Genomic DNA, 22,677 nt, shown 5'->3' on the forward strand with positions numbered 1-22,677 from the left:
CCGTGTGCATACCGGGTGGACTCACTCCAGATGTGGAACGGGTCCTCCCGGATGCCATGAAGAACACACGGACAGAAAACCAATGTGCACTCCGTGTGCATACTGGGATGACTCATTCCAGATGTTGGTCGGGTCCTCCCGGATGCCATGAAGAGCACAGGGTGCAGATGATTGCTCAGTCAGTACCAATGATGTGTGTCACTTTGTAACAGATGAGATTCTCTCTGGTTTCGATCGGCGAACAGAAGTGGTAAAGACTGTAAATCTTTCTTGCAAGATGAAAGAAGAGCTGACCATTTGGAAACAAGACGACAGGACCGATTGCGGACCTCTGGTACAGAGCCGAGTGGAGGGTCTGAATCAGAGGCTCAGAACGTTCAGCGCCTGCTTAGGCTGCAGAGTCACTTGCGCCAAAGGGTGGCTGGGTTTCTGGTTCCATTGAATAGGTCAGGTGTCCACTATACGCATGAGGCGGCTACAAGGGTAGCGGGGGCTGTGTGGCGTGCACTGGGAGGTTTTTTTAGGTTAGAGGGTTTCGGGAACACACAAGAAGGATTTCAGTCACAAAGGGTGCAGACCGACCACAGGAAGAACGTAGATACAAAACTATCGGTGTAACAGTTGTAAACTGAAGTAGCTGTGTTGGGAAAGTACGAGAGCTCCCAGCGCTAATAGAAAGCACTGATTCTCGTTATAGGCACTGAATGCTGGCTAAAGCCAGAGGGCTCAGCCGAAATTTTTGTGAAGAGCCTAACGGTGTTTCGAAAGGATGGGCTAAACACGGTTGGCGGTGACGTGTTTGTTGCTTGTATAAGTAGTTTATCTGTCCGCGAAATTGATACCTCTTATGAGTTAGTGTGGGCAGAGGTTATTGTTGGCGACAGGAATAAAATAATAATTGAATCCTTTTACCGAATTCCTAATTCAGATGATACAATTCATGAAAGGTTCAAAGAAAACTTGAGTTGGATTTCAAACACGTACCCGGCTCATACGATTATAATTGGTGGTTGGCGAAAATACATGTTTAATTTAGGAGGTACACATAAATCATCATCCGAAATTGTGCTAAGCGCATTCTCTGAAATTATTTTGAGCAGTTAGTTCATGAGACCAACCGAATAGTAAATGGCTGTGAAAACACACATATAATCCTGAGTTAATAACGAGCATCAAAATCGATACAGGGATTAGTGAACACAGGTTTTTTCGTAGCGAGACTGGATATTGAAACCCCCAAATCCGCGAAAAATAAGCGAAAAATATACCTATTCACAAAAGCAGATAAAAATTTACTTGACGCCTCCATAAGAGACAATCTCCGCTCATTCCGAATTAATAATATAAGTGTAGACCAGATGTGGCTTAAATTCAAAGAAGTAGTATCGGCATAAATTGAGGCATTTATGCCAAATAAATTACCAAACGACTAAGCTGATCCTCCTTGGTACACAAACGGGTCAGAACACTGTCGCAAAAACAACGAAATAAACATGACAAATTTAAACAGACGCAAAATCCCCACGATTGGAGATCTTTTGCAGAAGCTCGAAATTGAGAGCGGACTTCAATGCGAGATGCTTATAACAGTTTCCACGATGAAACTTTATTTTGAAACCTGGCAGAAAATCCAAAGACATTCTGGTCGTACGTGAAGTATGTTAGCGGCAAGATACAATAAACGCCTTCTCTGGGCGATAGCTATGGAGATGCTATCGAAGACAGTGATGCCAAAGCAGAGTTACTAAACACAGCCTTCCTAAATGCCTCCACAAAAGAAGACGATGTAAATGTCCCAGAATACGAAACGAGAACAGCTGCCAACATGAGTAACAAATAACTAAATATCCTCGCAGTAGTGAAGCAACGTAAATCACTTAATGAAAGCAAGTCTTCTGGACCAAACTGTATACCAATTAGGTTCCTTTCAGAGAATGCTGATGCATTAGCTGCATATACAACCGTTCACTCGACGAAAGATCCGTACACAAAGACCGGAAAGTTGCTCAGGTCACACCAATATTAAAGATAGGTAGTAGGAGTAATCCACTAAACTACAGGCCCATATCGTTAATGTCGATATGCAGCAGGATTTCAGAACATATATTGTGTTCGAACATTATGAATTACCTCGAAGATAACGGTCTATTGACACACAGTCAACATGGGTTAAGAAAACATCGTTTTTGTGAGACACAGCTAGATCTTTATTCGCATTAAGTGTTAAGTGCTATTGACAAGCGATTTCAGATGGATTCCGTATTTCCGGATTTCCGGAATGGTTTTGCTACTGTATCACACAAGCAGCTTGTAGTGAAATTGAGTGCTCATGGAATGTCGTCTCAGTTATGTGACTGCATTTGCGATTTCCTGTCAGAGAGGTCACAGTTCGTAGTAATTGACTGAAAGTCATCGAGTAAAGCAGAAGTGATTTCTGGCGTTCCCCAAGGTAGTGTTATAGGCCCTTTGCAGTTCTTTGTCTATATAAACGATTTGGGCGACAATCTGAGAAGCCATCTTAGGTTGTTTGCAGATGACGCTGTCGTTTACCGGCTAATGAAGTCATCAGAAGATCAAATCAAATTGCAAAATGATTTAAAAAAGGTATCTGTATGGTGCGAAAATTGGCAGTTGACTCTAAATAATGAAAATTGTGAGGTCATCCACACGAGTTCTAAGAGGAATTCGTTAAACTTCGGTTATGTGATAAATCAGTCAAATCTAAAGGACGTGAATTCAAGTAAATATCTATGAATTACGGTTACGATGAACTTAAATTGGAAGGAACACATAAAATGTTGTGATGAAGGCTAATCAAAGACTGCGTTTTATTGTCAGGACCCTTAGAAAATGTAACAGATCTACTAAGGAGACTGCGTACAGTACACTTGTCCGTCCTCGTTTAGAGTACTGCTGCGCTGTGTGGGATCCTTACCAGATAAGATCGACAGAGTACACCGAAAAAGTTCAAAGAATGGCAGCACGTTTTGTATTATCACGAAATATGGGAGAGAGTGTCACTGAAATGATACAGGATTTGGGCTGGGCATCATTAAAAGAAGGGCGTTTCTCGTTGCGACGAAATCTTCTCAGGAAATTCCAGTCACCAACTTTCTCCTTCGAATGTGAAAATATTTTGTTGACACAGACTTACATAGGAAAAAACGATCACCACTATAAAACAAGGGAAATCAGAGCTCGTACGGAAAGATATAGGTGTTCGTTCTTTCCGCGCGCTATACGAGATTGGGGTAATCGGGAATTGTGAAGGTGTTTCGATGAACCCTCTGCCAGGCACTTAGAGGTGATTTTCCGAGTATCCATGTAGAAAGATAACTACGGCAGATAACAAAATAAAAACTAAATGGGATGTAATGAAGAGAGATACTGGTGGGGCCAGAAAGGAAGAGGAGGAGATGGCTCTAAACGAGACATTGGTAACATGTAGTGCATGTAGTGTAACAAACCTCTTAAGATGTACTTTGTTTCTGTTGCTGACAGCTTGGGGTTATCAGGTTCGGCAAATAGTGCAACAGAGTAATGAGAGCATTCTTTACAAACAATATCAGTAAAATGGAGATGACACATCTCACAACCAATTAGCATCATCATAAAATCGCTAAAATCGAAGTATTCTAGTGTTTGTGGTGAGACTTCAATGAAGTTAATTAAAAATGTGCTCACGTGAATTTTGTTCTATCTTCAGTTATTTGTGTAATCAGTCTCTTATTAGAGAAACATTTTCACACTGGCTAAAATGTGCTGAAGTTAGGCCTCTTTACAAGAAGCGAGACAAAGGGATACCCTAAGACCGTCGAAAAATTTCACTTTTCCCAGATTTTTCGAAAATATTTCAAAATGTTGTGTTCAAATGTATTCGTAAGCATCTGACTGCAAATAATACGTTGCTCAAGTCACAGTTTGGTTTCCTCAAGGATTTCAATATAGCCAAGGCTATTTACACGTACAGTGAGAATGTACTTAAATTATTAGATAACAAATTAGAGGCTACTAGCAATTTCTGTGACGTGACAAAAGCCTTTGATTGTGTGAACCATAGCATTATCTTAAGTAAATTACAATATTATACGACAGCCGGAGTGGCCGAGCGATTCTAGGCGCTACAGTCTGGAACCGCGCGACCGCTAATGTCGCAGGTTCGAATCCTGCCTCGGTCATGGATGTGTGTGATGTCCTTAGGTTAGTTAGATTTAAGTAGTTCTAAGTTCTAGGGGACTGATGACCTCAGAAGATAAGTCCCATAGTGCTCAGATCCATTTGAACCATTATGAGCAATGTTATGGTGTCACCGGCAATGGTGCAGAATGGTTCGAGCTCTACATACCTAACAGGAAGGAAACGGTGCCGTTGCAAAGTACTTGGGGAATAAGCAATCAGTCTTCATCTTACTGGGAATTAATTATTTGTAGTGATCCTCGAGGTTCCATCTTGGGTACGTTGCTTTTTATTGTGAACACTAATGACCTCTCGTCTGTTACACTGTCAGATGCTAAGTTTGTTTTGTTTGCAGGTCATACAAACATTCCAATAAATAGGAAGTGAAGAGAAGATTTATAAATGACTGCTAATCACATTTTCACTAATATTAATATATGGATTAAAGCTAATTCATTCTCATTAACCTTTTTAACGATCCACTACATGCCGTTCAGAGCCTATAACAGATGTCCTTCAGAAAGTGTATAACATATGAAGACATGCCGATAGAAGAGGTCGACACTTCTGAGATTACAACACCATAATAAATTCAGTTGGGTAGGGCATATCACAGATCTGTTGAAGCACTTAAACAAGTATGTATTTGCAATCTCAGTGATATCAGAGATCGAAGACGTTGCATATTTTGTTTACTTTCATTCTATCGTGTCATATGGGATCATATTCCGGCGTAACTTGTCAAACCGAGCAAAAGCTTTTAGAGTGCATAAAAGAATATCACTTAGAAACCTGATTAAGGGATTGGGTATTCTAACCACTGCATCTCAGTACATCTATTTCTTAATGCAATATGCTGCAAATAATAGATTGTTTCAAACCGATAGCTCAATACATAGTATCAGAACTTGGAATATAGTATCAAAACTTGGAATAAAAGCAATCTACATAAATACCTAAAATCACTTCCTGTGGTCCGAAAAGGGGTCCAATATTCTGGAGCACACATTTTCAATAAATTGCCAGTAACCATTAAAATCTTAGATAAAGCAACAGTTTTAACAAAGTTTGAAATACATTTTGACGGGAAACTCCTTCTGCTTTGTAGATGAATATTTTAGCAGGGCCTGTTAGACCAACTTAAGTAATGAGTCTGATAGATTTTAATTATGACAGCACTTGGTCACAACAGTCAATGTTAGGAACTGCATTATAATTTATTAAAAGTGCGTAAGTATGTTTCATTATGACAGTGTATTCATTCAGTAAATATTAGCAATTAAAGGTTATTGTACTGTATTCACATGTATTGACAATCTCCCGATAAATTATCAGGGAAGTGTGTATTATGTTCAAATGTTCTCTGTTCTTTATGTTATACTTTCTTTCATGTTCCCCAGCCACTAGAATCGTCTCATTTTTAGGCCTGTGGAATGCAGACTGACGTAACCTTAGACTAGTTTCAAGATGCAGGCAATTTACGGAATGTACATTGCTGTTTAGAGTTTGGACTGTCGTTATTTTCTCTCATACCGTACCGAAGTGATTTATTTTGTTTGACATGATGATGGTATAGGTCGAATATACGTAAAATAAAAGAGGGAAGCAAGAACAGGCCAGAAGCTGCTTATTTGTCGTTCTCGGAGTGTTTACTCAGTCACCCTCGAAGTTTCAGTAAGACGTTTCAGAACACAATCGCAGTGTTTCACTTTCGCAGCCGTCTACCCAAGACAGTGCCGGTACACAAGTGACGCGTGCAAAATAATTGATAGGTACTTTGGAATGCCGTTGCACTACCAAGCCGCGCCGGCCGTTGTGGACGAGCGGCTCTAGCCACTTCAGTCCTTAAAAGGGCTGCTGCTACGGTCGCAGGTTCGAATTCCGTCTCGGGCATGGATTTGTGTGATGTCCTTAGGTTAGTTAGGTTTAAGTAGTTTTAAGTCTAGGGGACTGATGACCTCAGATGTTAAGTCCTATACTGCTCAGAGCTTTTTGAACCATTTGAACCAAACCGCGTCTGATGATGGGTAAACGTAATCTGAGAACTTCCGGCATTATCTCGCCTATGATTTGGCAACTGAGAAGAAACCATGAAGTTGGAAGCAAGGAAAATGAAGAACAACCAGAAAATACTGTAATAAAAAAAGTCATTTTATTGTTCCTCATCCCGAAAATTCTAGAGTCGCTTGTTGTTGTGGCCTACATCGGGAGACTGCTTTGGTGCAGTTCTCCACGCTAGTCGATTCTGTGCATTTCTCTTCACCTCTGAGCAACTACTGCTACTTAATTTCATCTGAATCTGATTCCTATAATCAATCCTAGTGCTTCTCTACAATTTTTATCCCCTTCCCACCAGTCAACCCATCACAATCTTCCCACATCATTTCATTAAATCAATATTTCCATTATGTCTCAGAATGTGTTCTGTCAACAGGACAAGTTCCATCACAAAATTTCTGTCTTTTCCGCAATTCGATTCAGTATCTCGTCATTAGTTATCCAGTCGGCATACGTCTATAACAGCACATTTTGAAAGCTTTCTCCTCTTGTCTGAAATAGTTATCGTCCAAGTTTCACTTCCGTATAATGCTAAACTCCAGGCAAATTAATTCATAAAAGACGTCCTATACCGTAGTTTTACATTGGAAGCAAACAAATTTCTCTTTTCCAGAAATTCTCATGTTGTTGTTGCCAGTCTACATTTCATATAGACTCTACATTCACTGCTGTCAAACTCATCTACTACTTTCAGTATGTTTTTTTCTTAATCTAATTACCCCCGTATTATCAGATATAATTCCACAACACTTCGTCACACTTATTTTCCTTCTGTTGGTGTTCATCTTATAATCTGTTTTCAAGACACTATCCCTCCCATTCCGCTGATCATGGACGCCCTTTGCCGTGTCTGCAGGAACTACAACGTAATCGGCAAACCAGAAGGTTTTTTTCTCCTCCCCCTGAATTGTAATTCCCTTTCCACATATATCTGGCGCCTCCCCTACAACCATGTCATCGACCAGAGTCTAAAAACCTGCCTCACTCCATTCTCATGTCCTTATAACTGTATACTGCTTTCCGTGCAAGCTGTAGATAGCATTTCGCCCCTGTATTTTATCCCAGCTACCTTCAGCATTTCAAAGAGTTTCTTTCAGTCAATATTCCCAACGCTTTTGTCCGTAATTAGCACAGCCAGCGAAGACCTGTGGGGAAATTTTGTTTAGTCCTATATTTTGTACAGTGGTAGGGGGGAATGTCATGAACAACATACTAAACATTCAGATTGGAGGGCTATGAGCTGGGAGTGGGGAGGAGAGGCTGGAGGCGTAAAGGTACCTTTCTTTAGGCTTCCCTTGAATATCTCAAAACTGTATCTTCTAGCGAAAATGTTAGTTAGTACAAAATGAAACAATATTAAATTTTCTACAAAAAGTGTTCTACTCATTTTTCTTCTAGAGATAACAGTTTTCGCTTTGCAGGGGCTTGAAAAATAGCAAGTTATCGAATAGTAGTGTTTTAATCAAAATCTATGTTTATTGTGAAATGAAGTGAGTTATGAACGTATGTTAAATACGTGTCCCACATTTAACGAGGAACCACTTTAGTAGGAGTTCGCATTGTTCAATCCCTAGTAAAGCTTCTTTGAAAGTGGTATATTAATAATAATGACAGAAAAAGTATTAGCTTCTAATGGCTTACCAAGTGCATAACAAAATGGTCGGTATTCAAGGAATGTTCAAAACAAACCATTAACCTGCACCATGAAAACCGAACGAAAAATGGCGCGCCACACTGATCACAAAGATCTGTACCATCATAATCGAAAGCTATGTATCCACTCTTAAAGAATGCATGTAGAATCATATTGGTGTAACGGTGTGGTGAAAGATGATGGAATGTGATGGCATACAACCGAAAGCGAAACAGTCTGTCGTATAGATTATCGTGAAACTGGTTAGACTCTAAGCTGTAGCTGCAGATAGAGCGATAATATGTTGTATTGACTCGGAAAAGACAACCAGAGGCTGGATTTGTTCAGTGGCTTGAGTTGGTATGAACATCAACAAGTTTGCAGAAGGAGAGTTTGCTCTAAGAGAGTAAGATTTTTATATGCATATCAGGAATCAAGCAAAAACAAGTTATTTTGACCAGCTATTGGCTACCAGCAGTATTCAAAATACAGATGTTCTCTTACGCCCCTACTCCCACTGTTGCTTACTGTGACGTTAGGATTCTCTACTGCTCTTGGAAGATCACACACGACAGAGAAATGTAATAGGCAGACCACCTGAAACTTCTCTCAGCGCAATAAATAACTTTCCATCTAAATTACCGTCCAGATTAACAATCGGCATACTGTATACGAATGAGTTAAGGCATTGATGTGAGTTGATCTTTATAAAGCTCTCTTGGTACCTCTAATTTTCAGGATTGCTTTCATACGCATTTCCTCTTCAAAGCCCGACTAGTCGGAGTTGAAAACAAATTACTTACTGAACGATGGGATGCATTTGCTTATCTCATCTACAACTTTCTGGGCGGACCCCATAGTTCGCTAGGCGTTGTTAAGTTGACGCTTTCTTTGAAATTACGTTATCGTACGTTTTCCAATTCTGTAACACCGTTTGATGTTATGCAACCATCCACGCTTCTCTTGAAATCACTGTAATCTATGTCGCACGCAACCTGATGTGCGTAGCGTAGTAGGTAACTATCATGCTCATCCTGCAAGTTGTATAGAGCGTACTCGAAAGGCGCAAACACCAGTTCAAAATGGTTCAAATGGCTCTGAGCACTATGGGACTTAACATCTGTGGTCATCAGTCCCCTAGAACTTAGAACTACTTAAACCTAACTAACCTAAGGACACCACACACATCCATGCCCGAGGCAGGATTCGAACCTGCAACCGTAGCGGTTGCGCGGTTCCAGACTGTAGCGCCTAGAACTGCTTGGCGACTTCGGCCGGCCAAGGGATGGGGAGTGGGTGGGGGGGGGGGGGTGGAGGTGATCAAAGAGATAGTGGGAGAGGACTAAATGGATAGAGAGAAAATACGGGAGGGAAGATGGACTACGAGAGTATGGAATAAATAAATGCCCAGGCAACGCAATGCAGTCTGTGCTGCACTTTTCAACACCGAAACGGATGGATATTTGTACTAAAGAAGTGAACCTCCACCCCCCAAAAAGAAGATTGGTCACCTCCCCAGAAGAATAAATTATATACGCCCCTGTTAACCACTGTACTGCAATGAGAACCAAATTAAGATTTTGGAAGTCTAGATTCTTTAACTTTAGTATGTTTCAGCCAAGTATGACACCAATTATATAAATATTTAACTACGTTTCCAGGATGTATTTTACTGGTTCTGTGAATTCATTCGAAGCTGGAAAAATCATTCTAAATTGCCAAAATGCATTTTAACAAAATCGAAGGACTTGTTTCGTATCCAGTTCGTCTAAAAACTATAGTACTGGGAATACAATGGCGACCCTGAGCCATTTTTCGCGGCTCCTACGTTTGCGTCATGAGAGTCCACACTTGTAGTCTAGGTCTGCATCATGAGGGACCATATTTCGGACCATCATGATGCAGACTAAGACGACGAGTGTTTACTTGCATGATGCAAATCTAAACGACGACTCTAGACCCTCATAACACTGACCTAAACGACGAGTCTGAATCCTCATGACGCAGATATAGACGCTGTGGAGAGTGGCTCAGAGTTTCCATTATATTCCTACTACAATACATTCATGGAAAAAGACGCTCTTCATTTTAGGAGTATTTGTAGTGTCTAGGTCTTCAGCATCTTGACTCTGCATGTGGGATTCCCCTTAATATAGAAATACAAGAATAAAATTACATTTTGCAATGTGTGTGGAACTCAACAAAATAGATTGCAATTTAAACTCATAATGTGTATTGCCTTACTCCGCAAATGAATATTTTATTTTGCAGAACACTTTTCAACATAAAATCTTTAGAAATTTTCCTTCAGTTCCCCTGAAAGTATTATTTAGGCCAAACCAGATACTCCTAAAAATATTTGGCTACTTTTGCAAACCCAAGTAACGGAAAATGGTTTACAAACAATAATTAATGTCACTTGGAAGGATTGAAATCAAAAAGTTTAGTCTAAAATAAAAATGAACTGTATGCATTACAAAATTTCTAGCTCAGAAATTGACGCCCAGAAAGCACAAGAAAGAAATCTGCACTCTTAATTAGTAAATTTGCGCTCAAACTCATAGTTTCCCGTTTAATGTTCTACTGTATTTTCAATGTGTCTGCTGATTAGTGTTTGAATTAATTATGACGAGATCGTTAAGTCTGTTTGCATTAAGACGTGATCGATTTTCGCTAATTAGGTTTCCAGCGCAACTAAAAATTCTCTCACTACACGCACTAGTGGCTGGTATATTTAATATTTTTCTTGCCACACACGCAAGTCGAGGAAGTCGTTGGGAGTTATTTTTCCACCACTGTAGAATATCTCCCTCGTTCACACAGTGTTCTTGCAAGTATCTGCTGACTTCATCATGTAGGAGAGGAGGCTCTTCTGCCCAGTCCTCAAATTTCGCCATTTTGTACGGCCCTGGATTTGTTTCTTGGTTGCTGTGATTGGGCACTTGTACTGAAACTGTACAGGTTCCAATTAATATTTGCAGAATAATGTGAAGATCGTACTACACATAGTTGAAATTATAATAGGTTTTATATGATGCTATCATTTATTGTCCTGTAAAGTCACCAGAAGATCAAAACTAACTGCAGGACGATTTAAATAAGGTATATATTTTTGGTGTGAAAATTAGCACTTGGCAATAAATAATGACAAGAGCGAAGTTATCCCTGTGTGTACTAAACTAAGTCCGTTAAACTTCGTTTACAAGGTCAACCAGTCAAATCTAAAGGCTGTAGATTCTACTTAATACCTCTGATTACAATTACGACCTACTTAAATAGGAATGGACACACAGAAAATGCTGTAGGCGTTTTAATGACAAAACACTCTTTTGGAGCATTGCTACGAAGTTGGAGAGCCTTACTATTGACGGAAGAGGTCGAAAGAGTCTAAATAAGGGCAGCTGGTTTGGTATTATCGTAAAACAGGGGAAAGAGTGTCGCGGAAATTACACAAGAGTTGGGGTGGTAATCATTTCAACAATGGCGTTTTTTGACGTGGCGCGATCTATATATGAAATTTCGATCACCAACTTACACCTCCGAATTCGAAGAGATATTGTTGAGTCCCATATAAATTGGAAGAAATGATCATCAGAATAATATACAAAAAAGCAGCGCTCAGACGGAGAGCTGTAGGTGTTCTATCCCGCGCGAAATTCGAGAAAAGGAGACAAATAAGTTGAAAGTGGTTCGATGAACCCTCAACTAAGCACTTGCGTGTGTCTTGCAGAGTAACCATGTACATGTAGATGAAGAATATGTGCATTATCTTAGGAGCTTACCTTCAGCACACATCTGTCGTGCTGCTTGGTAAACTTCAATTTTTTCATCCTCGGTTAACTTTCTTAATGTGCGGTAGTTAGCCACCATAAACGTTGCAATTTTATGCAACACACTAACGCACATTTTCTGTTCTAGGAAGGCATCAGCGGCTTGTTTCAAAGGTTTCAAGTCCTGAAAATACATTTTGTCAATATACATATTTCACAAGTGGTTCTATAATATTCAGATGGAATAAAATTACAAACCTCTTCATCGTTATCCCGTACGGTACAGTGAGTTTTTAAGGCATGAAACCACGGTAGAACTAAATGTAGGGTTGGATCCTTGTCACTCTCTAGATCAACTGTGGCTTCTTTAAACGGCTTAAGAAATTCTATAAGCTGGCCAGTTATATGGTGGTCATAACCCAGCATCTTATCAGAGGCACCTTCATTATGTAAAACAGCCTTCACTGAATCAATCTGAGAATGGACTGATACAAGCATGTCAAAATAACTATTCCAACGAGTTGAAACCCACTGCTTTAAATATGAGTTCAGTCTCACACAGAGACCTCTTCTCTTGAAGTACGAAACCGTAGCCCGCACTGTATTAAGAATGGCTAATATATTTGGAACATTTTCTTTCAAAAACTGTTCGCTCAGAACATGTTTCAAGACTGTGTTTATACTATGAGCCATGCATGGAAGACGCTGATATACTTCGAGAGCTTTGACAATGTTACTACCCTGGTCTGTGACAAACGTAATTTTGGCAATGTCTTCACGAGAAACACCCATAGTTTCTAAGCCATCTTCCAACTCGTTTCGAATATTCGAGCCAGTTTTTGGACAGTCAGGAAACGAAGAGCACATTAGTATATATTTATTCAAACGCCAGTCTGAATTTATGTAATGCATTGTCACGGACATGTAATGCACCCCTTTGTAATTGTCTGTCCATAGATCAATTGTACTGGCACATTTACCAGAACGAATCGCATGCACTATATCTGGGAGCATTTTGCTGCGCACTTTATCAGCTAAGGTTTGAACTTTCCTAGCTACTGTCACTCGGGAAGGCATAACATTTTTAATATCAATTGAGCCATATTTTTTACCTATGTCGATCAGTGTCTGCCCTAAATTAAGAAATCCTTCTCCCTCTATACTGCTAAATGGTCTCAGGTCCTTAGCACACATTTCGACGCACTTTCCGGCCACTAAATCTTTGTCCTCTTTCAAGATATTTACGGAGTGAGGGAACTGCTTGTCAAATTTGCACACATGTCGTAACACACTCGAGGTTCCCGAATAAGTATTTAAGAGCTTTTTACATAGTTTGCATTGAGACACACCTACCGATTTATTTGAAGCGGCCTCATAAACACACGAAAACGTTTCCCATGCGGCACTTGTGCTCTGTTTCGTTACCAGCATGTATTCGCCAGTTGTCAATTTTTTTTCAATCTCACTAAAGTTCGACCTATTCATTGTGCTGCCTCCACCGTTGCGATAAATGAACTGCAGGATAACTACCTGGCTACTCTAGTCACGGTAGCTTGACAGCGCAACCTGTTGTCAGGCGCAGCAAGCTGAGCGGGTCCCGTGAAGCTTGGCAGGCTTGCAGGAACCCAGGTAGCCCGGGCTTGCAGGAGCCCGTTTCGCCCGCATTGACCACTATGCCTCAGTACACGCGCACTCTTGTGTTTACATCGCGGCAGGCTGACCTGCATGAATGGTTGCAGAGGTGCTAGGGGCAAGCAGGCTGCAAGGGGAATTTGTACACCTCTGCCTAGAACCGCTAGACCACCGCGACATGCGCAAACACCAGTGTTTGTAGCAGGTGCACCTTGTCCTCCCTTGAATATCCGTAGTTTTGTCTTGTGCAATACAAGGTCATAATGCTGCGGATTTATTGGAAATTGAAAGGTGGCTACACTGAGCCACTGCGCCAGAGATTGCGCCAAAGAGTATTATTAAGCCGCCTCCACAGTGCTTGGAGAGAACTCGTAGAAGTCTGTGATTATAGAGAACTCGTGGTAGTCAGTGGCTGTTAAGAACTCGTGGCAGTCAGTGCTTGTTGAGGGCTCGTAGAAGTCAGTGCTTGTTGAGAGCTCGTAGTAGTCAGTGCCTGTCGTGAAGTCGGAGTGGATATGTGGTAGTAGGGAGTGTTTGTTCCATGTTTTATCCAGTTATTTGATGGGAGAGATAGCAGATGTTATTCGAATGAAGATATTGTAATGATCAGAGTGCATTTCGTCAATATATATGAAGGTAAAAACCACTATGTTCTTTTATTATTTGTGTGTCTCAAATAATGCATCATTACAGGTTCAGTCAACAAAGCATCTGGCTTGTGTTCTTGTATTAGAGTGTAATTCTGGTTTTCTTGAGTAATTATGGTATTTTTATTTCCTTTAGTTACTTCAGTATAAATGGTATTTAAAAATTCTTGTCTTGTTGAAGAGGAACCGTGCCAGATGTGCGTTGAGTCATACTTCCACATACAGAACAGTGATACTTATGCTTGGTTTAGTAGGTTTTATAGTTGCTGGGGACTTAATTAATTAACTGCGTTAACGAAAATTTTCATTTTTATTCTGTGTTGTTGTTCTATGCAGTCAGATTGCGTAATAATACTAGTCAGGGCCAACCGTTTACGAGAATAGCGTAATCGGACAGACAGCTACTAAAACTAAAAATATTTTCAATCTTACATTTAATTAAGCCCCCACGCACGTGGCGACCGCTGCTTCGGATCGTCCCTTGGAATTCTTCTGATTGTAAAAATAGTAGACCGTAGTATTGTTGTAGTAATTTGAGTTTAGTAATTGTAGTCTGTATTGCATGTGTAGATTTGGTAATTGTCATTCTTCTAATGGTATTTTTCAAAATTTAAATTGTTGTCTTGTATACGCGTTTGACAATCTAGTACAATTATTTCAATTGTTCGATTGATCGTGTTTGAGGGAGACATTGCATGTAAATGGTATTGTTGGAGATAAAGAGTCATTGTGTGTAATTTTCGTACAGTCACGAATTTTTTATCGTTTGTAAATGGTTACGCGGTCAATGAAAAAGGCAAAAATGATGGATAGTCAGAATAACGAAATTGTTGACATGGCGAACTCGCCAACACAGGACAACTGTATGATGAATAATGGTGTTGAAAACAATTTAATAAGCAGGGAAAATAGTCCGGAAACAGTTCAAAATTTTTCTCAATCAGAAAATTCACAGATTACGTGGTTAACGACAGAAGAAACGGAACAGTTGATGAGTGCAATATTAAATTTGGGATCACGAATGGAAACACTGTTAGATTCACAGTTTGGAACAATTAGAACTGAGATGAAAGCAATGACAACACGGCTATGCTCAAAAATAGGAACAATTGAAACAGAAATAGGAACAATTAAAACCGAGATGAAAGCAGTGGGATCACAGTTACGATCTGAATTAGAAACTAATATGGGAACAAAGGAAACACAGTTAGGCTCACGAACAGGGACATGTTTCAAATACATGAAAGACGAATCAAATAAAGAAATTAGAGAAGAAGTACAACCGATTTTGAAGGCTCACAATAATAACTTAATTTCAACAAAAATCAGACAAGAGGAACAGGGCAGGGAACAGGAAGAAAAAGATCGCGTGATAGTACAGAAATTTTTAGAGTTAAATTTACAATGAGCACACGATAAGGAAGAAATAATTGAAAGAATCGAGGAATCCGTACCAAATGACAGAATAAATAACTTAACGCAACAGTGTGACCAGTTAACTACTAAATGTGATATCACCGAAACCCGAGTCGCGACATTTACAGAAGACGTAAATAAACGGAAAGAACAATTAAGTGACTCATCGGAAAGAGTTGAGGAGATCTCAGATAAATTGACAAATCTTAGTTTACATGGGGACAGAGATTCGGATGATACAGCACCATTGCCATTTGCAGAAACCGAAGAGTATCAGAACATAAATAAACATGTTGAAAATCAGGGAAAATTTAATGAACGCGTGAGAAGGGAATTTGCGGCTTTAAAAAAGCAAGTCAAACAGATCGATGGCGAAATTGTAGGAAAAGACAGCAAAAGAAATTTGGAATCGCAGATATCAGAGGGGTTTGAAGAAAATAATTTGTTTCATTTACGGGATGCGACAGGAGAGCGCCAGGCGCGCGAACTTGACAATAATCGTCATTGGGACTGGGACAGACGCGGTAGGTCTTTGTCGCCACGAGGCGAAAACTTTGACTATAAACACTTTTTGACTGTTCGGAAGATTAAGATATTTCGCAATTCTAAGAATGTCATACATCCATGTGTATGGTTAGATCAATTTACGTACGCACTTGCGCCAAAGTTGCCATTAAGTCACAAACTTGAAAATATGTGCGGCTATTAAGGTCCTCAGGGGATTCACTACTCTAAGTGAATATGTGCCGTAGCGAGCATAGGGCCCCGAGCTGTAGTGGTGCTATTTCTCTTTTAGTTTTCTGTACCGCTGCCTACTCTTTTACTATTCTTTGCATCTGTCAAAAACAACTCTTCGACTATCAATCTATCTAGACAGTAGATAAACAGTAACCGGATATGACTATTTACCCAAAAGGAGATTTCGAAAATTACTGTTTGAACTTATTAATGTCCTCAGGGGATTCACTACTCAAAGTGAATATGTGCCGTAGCGAGCATAGGGCCCCGAGCTGTAGTGGTGCTATTTCTCTTTTAGTTTTCTGTACCGCTGCCTACTCTTTTACTGTTCTTTGCATCTGTCAAACCAACTCTTTGACTATCAATCTATCTAGTGAGTAGATAAACAATAACCGGATATGACTATTTACCCAAAAGGAGATTTCGAAAATTACTGTTTGAACTTATTAATGTCCTCAGGGGATTCACTACTCTAAGTGAATATGTGCCGTAGCGAGCATAGGGCCCCGAGCTGTAGTGGTGCTATTTCTCTTTTAGTTTTCTGCACCGCTGCCTATCCTTTTACTATTCTTTGCATCTGTCAAACCAACTCTTCGACTATCAATCTATCTAGACAGTAGATAAACAACAACCGGATTTGACTAATTTACCCAAAAGTGATTTCGGAAATTACCATGTGGAGTTACTGTACCTTCAGCAGCATTCATTCCTAGTTTAAACGAAATTTTACCTGTTTATCTTCGTGACAATATTACTTCATATGTTGACGACATTCTTATTGCTAAACATTCTTGGAGAGAGCACAACAAAATTTTGGATTCATCATTACATATTTTTGCAAAAGTTGACATTACAGTGAGCTTAGAAAAATCTGAATTTGGTCGTTCTCAGGTGAAATTTCTCGGTCACTTTATTTCTACAGAAGGTATTCTTCCTGTTCCTACCACAAAACGTGAGGTTCGTAGTTTCCAAAATTTTTGTAGAATGATATACTTTTAAAAAATTTTTGTGGAATGACATACTTGTGAGAATTTAACAGCTACATGTAAACACGCAGAGAGTACAAGGATACCGCGCTGTGTTTTGGCGGCGGCACATACTCAAAGCAACAGTCAAGTCTGCGCGCCGCACAAAGCAGTCGTTGACCGCGAACAATTGCTTCCTACGTCACGCGCCTACAGCTGATCGAACGCTCAGTGCGAATGCACTGACAGCCGTAATCAAATACACAGTCTAATTTCTCCGACTAAATTCAGTATACAGCTATAGTGACTTGATGAATTATGTTATTAACATTCAGTATTTTTCAGGATACGGTTCTATAAAATATTTAAGACCATCAGGTAAATTCTGTGTGTCTCCGACGTTAAGACGACTTGCTATCGAGAAATTTTCAGGAAGAATGTAATTTCCAAGAAGAAACTAATAAACTAAAAAGGTAACTATTAATTGAGTTTATTTTTCAGGTAACATATTTCCACTTAGGTACGTACTTTAGACGTAATTTGCTGCTCGCGATTACGTGATTCATACTTTGTGCTAAATTTTATGATCTATGAAATTACTTGTGAAGCGACGTGCTTGCGTACGTTAACTGATTTTGACAATGATTATTAATGAACTGGGTTGTAACTTGTGTATATTATGCATCGCTTGGCTGCACTGCTTTTTCACTGATGTCTTATTTTTTTTATTATGTGCCTGCTGTGCTTATTTATTTAAATTATAATTGTAACCTGATTTATTGTGCTGATGTGTTTAGGTATGTAAGTTATACTTTGTGATATATCTGCTTGCGCCTTCATGTTTACTTATTAAGATGACATGTGAACATTTATTTGCTTATGCTGATATGATGCTAATGACATGTTTACTGCTTTGCGTATGGATTGCATATTTATACATATCTGTTGTTGTCACAACTACTCTTTAATTTGGTATATAGCAATGCTGTTGTACAGTGTACGAACATAGAGTTTAGGTTACCGTATGGTGGTAATTATAGATTGTTCGCTTGGCAGAGCCTCGTTGTAAGAATTGTGCTGCATCCACTTGTTGACATTCTGTTCTCTACTGGTATATTTACTCGCTAGTGCTTGTTTTGCTTACGCTCAGTGCCTTATATTTATAAGATAAGAAAATGAACTGCTATAATTCGACGAAGGACATTGGTACAAAGAACTTCGTTGAAGTCACATGAGCTGGAGGTTTTATGGAAGCTGTATAAATTTATGCTAATAGGAAGGAAGCTAACGACATGACATACCAATACTAGGTTTAGACCATTAACAGTTATTACACTGCATTTTTCGTGAGCAATTGAAATAGGAAGTGACACTTGATACAAGAAATACTCCACATGTTTGCTTCTGCCATAATTCTTGAATTGGTGTACACACTGTGAAATATTATGATCATCCACATTCCGTAATCGTACTTAATTACTGAGAGTTATTCGAACTAAGTCTGTTAGAGGTCATGTATGCATTTCTTTTGTTTATAATTCATAACGAGTAGAAGATTTGGCTCAGATGGATTACACAGAGGTTGTGTGTTGACAATGTGTCTTCGGATTGTATGGGATGATGAGGTTTGCATTAGGATTTTATCTGTACTTGTTCGAGGAGACTGACTAGAGGAAAGAGTTGTTATGGAAGTGAAATGTTATTGGTAATAAAGTTTATATGTATCGACGTATTGAAGAGGTATTATTGAGGTATAGAGATTATATGAAGTTGATGATTATTGGAGTTTTTGTGGACAAGAGGTAAGGTAAATGCTATTAATGATAAGGTTTATATGTATCGACGCATTGAAGAGGTATTATTGAGGTATTATTGAGATTATGTGATGCTGATGATTATTGGAGTTTTCGTATATAAGAGGTAAAATAAGTGAGATGCATATTTTTTTTTTGTTGGTCTTATGGAACAAGGAGGATGAAGATAGCAGACTAGAACACTAAAGTAGAAGGAAGATAGTCTATACACACACTTCGTTAAATCACTAAGCAGTATATACTTTTTTTTTTGAAGAGAGGAAGTATTTGCATATCTTGGCTCACTGACAGTTGTTCAACAACAGTACATTTGATCTGGCTTGGCAAACACTGGTCTTGACATGATGACTATGACGTTGACTAACTATTATTGACTGTTATACATTGCTGCCACTACTACTTGATACACATGATGAACATCAGATTTTGACAGAATTACATTTACACAGTTAACACTATTCAATTACACAGTAGTATTTAATGTGGACGAAAGATGAATGAGTGTGTTTTGTGTGTTTTCCTTTCCTAATCCTACCCACCTATCTCGTAAATATTATTTTATTTGTTTGTAGTGGCTTGCACTGACACCCATAAATATTATAGGTTTACTGCTATTTGTTTATTTGTAATAGTTACTACGACAATTATCTGATATCATTTGTGTGTTTATTAGAATTTGTATGTTTAGTGTAAGAGCATTGTAAAAGCATTTGTATGTGTATTCAAACTATTGTTCATGCCTGAACCGTCTGATTAGTGATGGTGAATATTATGAACTGTTACCTGCACTTTTTCAACGTAATGTGTGACACTTAGGAATTATTAATTTCTGCTGATGAACTGAGTGATCAGTGATAGTAAATATTATGGACTGTTACTTGTACCTTTTCTACATGATTGGTGCCACTAGGACATGTTTAATTTCTGCTGATGAACAGTGTGATCAGGGATAGTGAATATTATGGACTGTTACTTGTACTTTTTCTACATGATTGGTGCCACTAGGACATGTTTAATTTCTGCTGATGAACAGTGTGATCAGGGATAGTGAATATTATGGACTGTTACTTGTATTTTTCTACATGATTGGTGCCACTAGGACATGTTTAATTTGTGCTTATATACTCTGATGAACAGTGTGATCAGTGATAGTGAATATCATGGACTGCTCTCTGGACCTGCTCATCATTTCTAGGTGCAACTGATGGACTACTTGTATGGAAATGATGTCACTTGTTGCTGTCTGCACCTACTCAGCATTGCTGGGTGCCACTAATGGAACTGCTTCTACTGAAACGAAGTCACTTGTTGCTGTCTGCACCTGCTCAACATTGCTGGGTGCAACTGATGGACTGCTTCTACTGAAATGATGTCACTTGTCGGTGTCTGCACCTGCTCAACATTGCTGGGTGCAACTGATGGACTGCTTCTACTGAAATGATGTCACTTGTTGGTGTCTGCACCTACTCAACATTGCTGGGTGCCACTGATGGACTGCTTCTACTGAACTAATGTGACTTGTTGCTGTGTGTACCTCTTCAACTTTACTGGGTGCCACAGATGGAACTGCTTCAACTGAAATGATGTCACTTGTCGGTGTCTGCACCTGCTCAACATTGCTGGGTGCAACTGATGGACTGCTTCTGCTGAAATGATGTCACTTGTTGGTGTTTGCACCTGTTGACCATTGCTGGGCTGGAATTATCAACTATTTTTTTTTTAATAATTAAAAGAATTTTATGTGAACATTTGTATAAACTGATTTTTTATGTATTGTGTAAACTATTATGTAAAGCCACATGTATGAAAAGAATTTGTATTGCCTACTGTATTTTATATATTAGGTTATTGAAAGGTCAGTGCAAAGCCAAAATTTTAACTAATTATGTGATATTTAGGTATTAATATTATTTTTTATTTTTGTCTGTATTTTTCTGGACGAATTTGGTGGTATTTTCACCACCAATGCTGGCAAAAATTCCATCAAATTCTGGCCTGTGGAGGAGGGGCATATGAAAGGTGGCTACACTGAGCCACTGCGCCAGAGATTGCGCCAAAGAGTATTATTAAGCCGCCTCCACAGTGCTTTGAGAGAACTCGTAGAAGTCTGTGATTATAGAGAACTCGTGGTAGTCAGTGGCTGTTAAGAACTCGTGGCAGTCAGTGCTTGTTGAGAGCTCGTAGAAGTCAGTGCTTGTTGAGAGCTCGTAGTAGTCAGTGCCTGTCGTGAAGTCGGAGTGGATATGTGGTAGTAGGGAGTGTTTGTTCCATGTTTTATCCAGTTATTTGATGGGAGAGATAGCAGATGTTATTCTAATGAAGATATTGTAATGATCAGAGTGCATTTCGTCAATATATATATGAAGGTAAAAACCACTATGTTCTTTTATTATTTGTGTGTCTCAAATAATGCATCATTACAGGTTCAGTCAACAAAGCATCTGGCTTGTGATCTTGTATTAGAGTGTAATTCTGGTTTTCTTGAGTAATTATGGTATTTTTATTTCCTTTAGTTACTTCAGTATAAATGGTATTTAAAAATTCTTGTCTTGTTGAAGAGGAACCGTGCCAGATGTGCGTTGAGTCATACTTCCACATACAGAACAGTGATACTTGTGCTTGGTTTAGTAGGTTTTATAGTTGCTGGGGACTTAATTAATTAACTGCGTTAACGAAAATTTTCATTTTTATTCTGTGTTGTTGTTATATGCAGTCAGATTGCGTAATAATACTAGTCAGGGCCAACCGATTACGAGACACAGCGTAATCGGACATACAGCTATTAAAAACAAAAAAAAATATTTTCAATCATATTGAATTAAGCCCCCACGCAAAATCTATTCTTTTTTTCTGTGCTGCGGATGATCTCCCATGTACGTAATTATGTTTAGTACCCGTCCCTTGAACAGCGACTGTCCTTTACTACGTTCTGCTGTTTACTGGATTTGCGGCTTCTTGTCCGACAAGAATGATGAACTATGAGTACATGGCTCAACATGTTTTACAATATCACTTTCACTTGTTAAGTACGTATCGTCATCTTTGTACCCCTCATGTACATTGACCACACAGTCGACCGTATACGAAACCACACATTCTACGGACTCATCTTGCAGAAACGCTTTGATCTGCCACTTCTGTCTCACACGGTGTAATGCCTTTGGATACTTTCTGACAAAATGTCAGCTTTGGCAACTGTTGTGGATATTATACGAACATTTGATTTGCTTATCATTGCCATTCCTCTACTTTGTATCAACACCACTAGCACTGGGGCACTATTGTGAGTTTCTCTGTAGTCTCATGCTGTGCTCAGTATTGTATACCTCCATTCCCACACCCCGCTGCCAAAAGTGTCACTGCAAGATAGACAGTATGTAGGGTGTCAAATGCCGTAAACACCATTGGCGTTCTGCGACCTCGCACCCAAGTGGTTCCTTGTAAGTGGAGTAGAACCATATTACAGGGTAACTTCTGTTATGGGGGTGTTACGGGATGGAAAGGCTTGGGGTGGACGTTATAGGTGTGACGTAAGGTAGGTTTCCCGATTGTAATCTTGCACTATTCTCCTTCATAGATGTATAAAGTGAAGAACGAGCATCCGACTCTGTTTTCTCTATCGCACTACGTCCCAAAAAGCAAGGACAGGGTACATCACAGGCTTAATCTATCTTTCCGCATCCCGCCTTGTCAATCACTGGGACCGCAGTGTGTAGACACTCTTAGGGGGTGGGGTTGATTTTCCAGAACGTGTGAATACAGTGAATACAGAGATGAGTTAATATTAGTAACAACGCAGAAAAATCATATGGACTGATTCTGTGTATA

Source organism: Schistocerca piceifrons, chromosome 2 (assembly GCF_021461385.2).
Source record: "Schistocerca piceifrons isolate TAMUIC-IGC-003096 chromosome 2, iqSchPice1.1, whole genome shotgun sequence".
Taxonomy (NCBI): domain Eukaryota; kingdom Metazoa; phylum Arthropoda; class Insecta; order Orthoptera; family Acrididae; genus Schistocerca; species Schistocerca piceifrons.